Source organism: Etheostoma spectabile, chromosome 21 (assembly GCF_008692095.1).
Source record: "Etheostoma spectabile isolate EspeVRDwgs_2016 chromosome 21, UIUC_Espe_1.0, whole genome shotgun sequence".
Taxonomy (NCBI): domain Eukaryota; kingdom Metazoa; phylum Chordata; class Actinopteri; order Perciformes; family Percidae; genus Etheostoma; species Etheostoma spectabile.
In genome coordinates, this window is record NC_045753.1 from 7,261,779 (window position 1) to 7,270,846 (window position 9,068).

Consider the following 9,068-nt stretch of genomic DNA (forward strand, 5'->3'; position numbering starts at 1 on the left):
AGCCTTAAAATAGGATCTCTTAATATCAATGGTGGGAGGGACAGTCATAAGAGGGCTTTGGTTTCTGAGGTTTCTAGTCAGAAGAAGATTGATGTGCTGTTTTTGCAGGAAACCCATTCTGCCCCAGCAGATGAGACTGACTGGGGTATTTGGTGGGGGGGTCCCTATGCTCTTAGTCATGGTTCTAATGTTAGTGCAGGGGTTGCTGTGTTGTTTACGGCAGCGGCGGGTGTTACCATCCTACAGTTGTGCTTCGAAATAATAGCACGGGCCTCCAACAGCCAAGAAAGCACTGGTTTTTATTAACATTTCAACTCTATACCCCAGATAAGTTTCTGGGGTTAAATAAAGGTATAGAAAACAAACCAACCCAACAGGACAGCCATGCATACTGTGGATTCTGTGAAATGTGAATGATTAACTGAAAAGTGTTGTTCAAAAAATAGCAGTGGTGATTTCAATTAGAGAGGCTCCTTAGGGAGGTATCTGGGAAAAAAGGGTGTTAACAGGTGATCCGTTTTAAGGATCAAGACAACGTGCATGCTGCTGTGCATTCTCTCCTGAAAAAACAATGAAAATGGGGTCGTTCAAGACACTGTTCTGAAGATGGACGAATTCCTAATAAAAATTGATTAAAAAGGACAACATACAAAGATGTGCAGTAAAATCATTGTGCTGTTCAGCTAAATGATCTCAAATCCCTGAAATGGGAGCAAAAACTGAAAACGAGGAAGAAAAAGAAAAGACACCCTCGAATGGACAAAAATAGCCAAACTGGCGAGACTCACCAATGATGGATCCAGAGGATATCGCAGAACCTTCAGTTGACAGTGAGTACTGTGACAATCAAGAACGTCTTATTGAGGTTACCTTCCGCAAGAAGCCCCCCGTCAAAGTCCCACTGCTGAGAAAAGACATGTAGAAAGCGTTTACAATTTGCCAAAGAGCACATTGACGCCTGAAGAATGGCATAATATCTTGTGGACTAGATACAGCCAATTGTTCGTTTTTGGGTCTAGGGTATACAGGCAGTATTTCAGACGCCCGCAAACACAGATTCAAGCCACAGTACTCACTGAGACCATTAGCATGGTGGGTCAGATCATGAATGGGGATGTTTTTCATACTATGGTGTTGGTCCGATCACCACATACAAGGGATCATGGATCATTCCATACATCAGGATCCTGGAAGAGGTCATGCTGCCATATGTGAGGAGGAAATGCCGTTGAGGTGACCTTTCAACAGGCCTAATGACCCCAACCACACCAGCAGCGAGCAAAAGCATGGTTCCAGATGACAAAGATTCCATGATGGAGTGGCCAGCACAATCCCCCCTTAATCCCATTGAAAACTTGTGGGCTGCATAAAAGTGCAGTGCATGATGCAAACCAGAAACGCTGAGGAATTGTGGAATACAGTGCATTATCCTGGGTGCAATACCTGTGAACGATGCCAGAAGTTTGTTGTACTCCATCACCACGATGTGAAGCAGTCATCGCAAACCGTGGTTTTGCGACAAATATTAGTTGGATACTCGCTAGTTTCACTATACAACGAATTTCTTTGTTTGTACAGTACATGTGGTTTCCAAGGAAAGATGGCAACACTGCTATTCCTTTTGAACATGCCTTTCTTACTTTTATTTGAAATATATTTATTATTAAGTTTTGATGACTTTGCGCAATTGTTTTGCTTTGAATAGATATAGTGTGTCCCCAATGTATCTGTGTTCATTAAAGTACAATTTCTTTGAAGATTTTGACATTTCCACCTCATTTTTCTAAAGGCACTGCTATTATTTCGAACACACTGTATCTTCCACTGAGGTGGTAAAGGGACGCCTGCTGGTTGTCAGGCAGAGATGAGAGCTCTGTGTTTTGTTTTGTATATGTTTATCCCCTAATCAGGCCTGAGAGAGTTATATTTTTTCACCAGTTACCAAAGACTAATAAGTAGCCAAAAATTAACACCACCCAGACCCACACCACCCCAGCAACCCAACACATACAAAAAACCACAAAAAAACAAATCCATCAGGACCAGCGGATTGTTGGTGGTGATTTTAACTGTATCCGTTTCACTGTGCAGATGGCGAGGAGCCCTCACCCTCTCGCCAGAGTCGAACAGCATTTTACCCAGCTGGATCTGGAGATACCTGAGGTCAACATCCCAGTCCCCGACGTACTTTGGGTGAGGGTCATTAATATAGGGTTTGTGCGCACCTCGTAGGGTTATATTTCACTGAACCTTAGTTCTAGACTGTCCCGCAGTAAGCATAACTCCTGTTGGCTTCACGGATCATCACTGTGTATGTATGGATCTGTCATCTCGCCAGGAAAGAGGATAGTCCTACTGGCATTTAATAATACTTTTCGAGACGCAAGTTTTGTGACTCGTTTTAGCATTTTTGGAAGTGCTGGAAAAAATAGAAACAGATTTTGCTTCTTGACGCCGTGGTGGGATGTTGGCAAGGCACAGATCGGGTTTTTTGTCAGCAGTAACACCTCCCTTCCACTGCTAAGTCAATGCGCGTGATGGAACTTGGCCAACATTGGCCATATAGAAAGTTCTTACAAAGAGACTCTGACCCTTCTTTTGGGCAGTTTTACAGAAAGTAGGAGTTGAGCTCTTTTTAATGAGAGGGTGAAGGGGCCTGGTCAGGCGTCTTTCCTCCAGTTAAGAGATATGGATGCCCCGAGCGTCTTTTTCTTCAATCTGGAGAGATCGGTGGCATCAGAGGAATGCATCTGGATGCATCCTCCAGCTTCCGAGGAGGGTAACCACCTGTCCTGGTGAGATGAGGAACCATGCAATGGATTCTATCTGACTCTTTGGGGCCAACAGTGCGGCATGCAGGGTCGCGAGGACTCCTGGAGGGTCTTCCTCAGCTCAGTCCTGCCGAAGGGCTGCTCTGGATTGTGACTGACTCTGGAGGAGCTGACAGCTGCCGTCAACCAATGGCCTCAGGAAAGGCCCGGGATTGACGGTCTCTCCACGATTTTTATCAACAGTTCTGAGTCAATTGGACCTGACCTTTATGACGTTTTTATGGAGGATTTGACAGGGTTTCTTCCTGTGTCCTGTCAGCAGCAGTGTTGTTCACTGCTGCCCAAGAAGGCGATCTGACTTGCTTAAGAACTGGCGCCCTGTTTCCCTCCTCTGTCCGGATTATAAATTACTTTCCAGAGCTTTCTAACAGACTGAAGGTTGTCCTGGACTTCTCATCCACTCTGACCATCTTTTGTGTTCCGGATCGGTCATCATGGACATATTTTCTGCGTTCGGGACATTCTTGATGTGTTTAAATTGTATGATTTTGTGGTCATCATCTCTTAGACCGGAAAAAGCTTTTGATAAGGTGGATCACTCCTATTTGTTTTCTGCACTCGAGCTTGGTTTTGGTGATGGGTTTCTGTCTTGGGTGGTTTTATTGTATAATGGTGCACAGGTTTGTTGTAAGACGGGGGCAGGGCTGAGTCGCCCATTCCTGTCAGAGAGGGATACGACAGGGTTTGCCTATATCAGCGACAGCTGTAACGTTGGCATCGAGCCTCTCTTGTGCAGATGAGGGCTCCTCAGCGGCCTTTTCTGCCGGGTCTTAGGTATGGTGCGTCCTCTACTGTTTCGGCTTCTGCCGAGATGTCAATGTTTTTGTTCTCAGTCAGAGGATGTTCAGGTTTGCAGGATGCTCTGTCACTTTTATGAGAGGCCACGTCTGCCGTGTGAACTGGGCTAAGAGTGAGCCTGCTGGTGGCGGCAGATACAGCGTTGCCCAGTCCTGCCAGGGACTTGATGGGGGAAAGAAGGGTTAAAAGTTTTGGGTGTGTTTTTGGGCACGGAGGGGTTTGTGCAGAAGAACTGGGAGGTGAGGAAGGTGGGCGCTCGGTTGTCTAAATGGCGGTGGTTGCTACCTCGGCTGTCCTATAGGGCAGAGTTTTGGTTGCCAATAACTTGGTTGCCTCGACACCTTTGGCAATAACTTGTTGCCCTTGTACCACCAAGAGAGCCTGATGGGGACATCTGAGAGCCATGTGGATTTCTTCTGTTCGAAGCACTGGTTTCGGGCAGCGGTTTCTGTACCTCCGTTGCTGAGGGGGCCAGGGGCTGGTGGATATTCTATCAAAACTTGTCCTCCTTTCGTATCCAGACTGCCCAGCAACTTTGTATTCCTGTGGACCCAGCTGGCTGATACGGCGTCTGCTGCTGCGAGACCGGAGCGGTCTGGGTATTACCGCGCAACTCTTTCTTTTAGGACTGAGGATATGGGACCTTCTGGGCTCACGTCGTTCTACAGTTCTGTCCTGCAAGCGTGGCGGGTGATGACGTGTTCGAGGCTCGCAGAGACTCCGGGATGTGGCTCTTTGAAGAACCTTGTTTTTTATAATTTCATGAGTACTGGGTGTTGAAATCTGCCAGTCTGAGGGGGCAGTGTCTCAGGGAGGTGCTGGGTGCACTAAACTGGGTCACCTGATGAAGGTGACTGCCCATCTCTGGTGAAGCTCTGAGACGAGTAGCACATCACCTCCATCAGACTATCGATAGTGGTGGTGCATGAGGTTTGTGCTGCCCTGGAGCCCCCTCAGCGGATGCTGGTACAGACCCGTCTCTCTCTGTGTAGAGTACAGATCTCGTGGAGTGATTGAGGGGGGAATACAGTTTCCCCTCTCTGTCCATTACACCATTGTGGGGGAGGGCGGGAGGAGGCGGGCCTTCTGCTGTCTTTCTCGACCCTCACCTGGCATTCCAGTATGCCTGGGAAGAAGAACTGTAATCATCCTGCGTAAAGGTGCTGAACCTGCGGACTCTGGCTGGCTAAGGGAGTCGAGGTGGCCGAGTTTTTTGGTCCTGATGGTTCCCCTAAGGCGTTGGCGACCCTGTACAACTGCCCGTTGAAAAGCGGCAGCGGACCTCCAATGAGGTTGGGCATGGGGCCATAGCTAAAACCACTACGGGCGCACATCGATCCCGAGCTGGGGGAGGGGTGTAGTTTTTGTTTTGAGTAGAGACTCTGCGCTTGTTTGTTGGTTGTCCTGGCTTGACTGATGTCTGGAGGTCAAAAAGGTGGGTCAGGGTCTAGGGAGGTCTTTTCTTTGGAGTTGTTTATTTTTGGTCCACGTTACACAAGACTAGAAGACTGTTCACGTCCTGTTGATTTTTTGTTTGCCACGGCAAACTGGCCATTCGGCTGTTCCTTAGGATATGGAGGCAGGGGGGGGTCAGTGTGGGAGCCGCCAACCAATTGTGCTGAGCGGCTTGGTCAGGGCCCTCGTGAGTGTGAACACTCTATTACCAGCTGATGGACATTTGGTGAGTTTTGTGTAATGTGTTGACGTCTGTAAAGGCAGGTTGCTGTGCTCCGTGGGAGAGGGGGGGGAGTTCGTGCTCAGTTGTTAAATGAATCAGTCTTTTTTGTCTATTGTTTGTAATTGTCCTACGTTTGTGGTCGTTTTGTTGCTCTGTTCTTGAGTTATTTTAGTTAACTGAATGGTCCATAAGGGACTTTAACCCTCCTTCCTCTCTCCTCCTTCTCCTCCATCGCCTCTCCTCTCCTCACTGTACATCTGCAGATTATGCCACAGGCTAGCCAACGCTACGACTTCAAGCAGCTCTGGACCTGCTGGAGATGCATCCTGACGAGGTACATCCTCATATATGGACTGGTCGGTTCTATGTTTCTGTTTTTTTGTGAAAAGTTCAAATTAAATTCTATAAATCTGATCAGTTTCGATAAGATTCTATCAAGATGACACTTTAAAAGGGAATATTGAAGCGTTTTGGTGGTGACTAATCCTGGATTCATTGTCAGGATGGATCGTCTTAACGAACAGTAACACAGTAAGTAACCCAGAGAAACCGCCACATAATGAACCAATTCCCTCTAGAAAATGGGATTCGAGATTTAAGAAGTTCACCTTTGGTGGTTTTTCCTGTTTTTTGCTGTTGCAGGAAGTCCGAGGACAGTGCCGCTGATTCTGAAGTGTGAGATACTTCGGCAACAGCGCTCAGTAGAGACGATATAACACTCACTGTCATGTTTGACCTAGTCTGATTAGGGCATTGACCCCTGAGCTGAAGGATAGAGACTAGGAACACTCCATCATGTTTACCTAGTCTGGATTAGGCCCACTGACCTCCTGAGCTGACCGGAGAGAGTAGGACACTCCTGTAACATGTTTACCTAGTCTGGATTATGCCACTGACCCCTATGCTGTAAGGAGACAGCCAGTAAGGTTACTCCTTTCATGTTGCCTATATCTGGATTATGGGCCCACCCGACCCCTGAAGCTCAGGAACGACGCGTAAGGTAACTCCTGTCTTTTTTATCCCTATCGGATTCGCCACTGACCCCTGAGCTAGAAGGAGAGACGAGTAAGACCACTCAAACGTTTCCGAATGTTCTGACCTGAGCTGAGGCAGTACGACACTCCTCATTTACGCGCTACCACTGACCCCTGACTGAAGGCAGACGTCTAAGACCTCCTGTCCATGTTTACCTAGTCTGGATTAGGCCACTGACCCGCTGAAGCTACGAGAGACGATATACGACTTCCCTGTCTGTTTACCTAGTCTGGTATAGGCCACTTACCCCTGAGCTGACAGAGAGACACTAAGACACTCCGGGCGTTTTCCTAGTCTGGATTAGGCACTGACCCCTGTAGCTGAAGGAGAGCGCGTAGACACTCCCTGTCAATGTTTACCTAGTCTGGATAACCATTGACCCCTGATGGAGACGAGTGAATCCTTCTGGACAGTTATACCTGACCCGTAGAAGACAGACCTAGCCCCCTGCTACCATTACGTATAATGGCTGTGAATCCTAAGCTACTGGACGCCCGTACCTACACTACCGGGTCAAAGTTCGGGGTCACTTAGAAATTTTCCACTTTCACTCCCTTAGATTTAGACCAGAAATCTACCGATTTCTGCCGATCTGTGTGGGGTGGCTTTTGATGCTTTTAATGCAATCATTGCCATCCAGGCTTGCTTTAAAATAAAGCCTGATTCTGTTTAGGCTGATGGATATCATTTTATAAAAAAAACTGAAGGAACTTGGAGGTCAATTGCTTTTGGCGGTAGGTCCAGCACATAATGTAATCTACAATCGGTCTGCCTGCTAATACTTCCATACGTTTTGCCACTGATCTCAGTCTTGGCCTAGGTCTATAAATGAGTCGTGCGATTGGAATATTTCTAAGATGACCGCCGGGACTAGTGCTACATGTGGGGCCTATCGGAATGAGGTTTCTAGGTGTTGCACCCTAGGTCATCCATCTTCATCCTCTTCCGTAGTCGGGTTCGCGGGGGCAGCAGCTCCTAAGGGGACCTCCAACTTCCCTTTCCCTGAGCCCTGCAACCAGCTCCGCGGGGGGTCCCGAGGGCGTTGCCCAGCCGTTGTGAGATATAATCCCCCCCTATCCCTGGTCTTCCCCGAGGCCTCCTCCCAGCTGGACGTCCCTCCACCCTCGATCCTGGGTCTTCCCCGGACCGCTCCTCCCCCGGACGTGCGCTCCTGGACCACCTCCTGGAGGCACTTCTTACCAATCCTGGTGAACGCACCTCACCGGGGCTCCTTCGACTGTGAGGAGCAGCGGCTCTCTACTCCGAGCTCCTCTCGTAGACTGAGCTTCTCACCCCGGTTTCCTCTAAGGAGACGCTCCGCCCCCTCCCCTGAGGAAACCCATTTTGGCCGCTTCAACTCCAGGTGAAAAAAATGGTGTAATTAATGTGCATAAAGAAGCCAGAAAAAGATGTCAAAATCTCAAATGGGATCAAATGACAGATAGCATTCGTATAACTGTCACAAAGTTGACTTTATATTTCCATCCTTTACACTTCAAATAACAGAAACAAAAAATGGCGTCTGCAAAAGCTTGGGCGCCCTGCAGAGTTAATACTCTGAGTTTTCCATCTTTTTCTTGCTCTTTTGCACATTAATACAATCTTTTACCTGGGGGCCCAACTTGAAACCCCGCTGTGAGTCAAGCATGTCTTCATTATAGTACACTTGAATGGGATTTGTTTATTTTTTTTTTTCTCCCACAACTAGGCCAGGTGATCTTTGCTATTGAAATTGTTAGTTCATTTGTTTTTTTTTGTTATCTTTATGGTTTTCAGACATGTTTAATTTTGGAAGTAAAAAAAACACCACTTCCAAGCTTACACCACTGGCGTCCCCCTGCCGTAAAGCGTGATCTGTTAGTCCTGCATGGCTCCAAAGCGGCCTTATGCTATACCAAGAGTGGGTAGAGGAGCCAAAAATTTCTCAGAATAAAAGTACTGTTACTCAGAATAATGATACCAAGTAAAGTAAAAATGTCATCCAAAATTACCCTTGAGTAAGAGACAAAAGTCACTTGGTGACAAAACTACTGCAAGTAGATGTAACTGTTGAGTACGTCTGATTTATTCCTGAACCAACTCAATCAGACGACAAAATACCAAATAATCTAATTACGGCAATTGATAGTTCCTCCAATCATAGAATTAAAATTAAAATTATTTATATTACAACAATAGCTTAGTTAAAGGACTTGTCACATCAAATTTGGAGAGACGTGCATGGTCAAACAACTGTATGTAACTAAAGCCACAAATCCACCCTCTCCACAGCAGAACACTCACCACCGCTACGTCTCCTCAGGTTAGACGTGAGAGTTGATTGACCGCTCACATGTCCTATTTGGTTTTGGTAGACCCTGAACACCCCGCAATAACGTCAGCTGCTGTTTCACACTTTTCCTAAAGGTAACCATGCTTTCACTATAGGCGGGGGCGGGGGGGGGTGGGGGGGCTCCTCCTCCCGTGGTGTTGCCTTGCGACTTGATTCTGACGGCCTTTGCTTTGCCTACACCAAGCTAACCTGTTCGCGCTGCTGACGACAGTACGGTCACGGTTACTGCTCGACGACAGTTGGATTGTGTTATAGCACAGTCACGTGGTAGAGCCTTCACGAGACCCTCTCTCTCGCTCTCACTCTCTCTCTCTGTCAAAATAAAACTTAAAACATAAGACTTACAGTTCTTCTTCACTAATCTACTCAAGTACAAGAAAATTATACAGTGAAT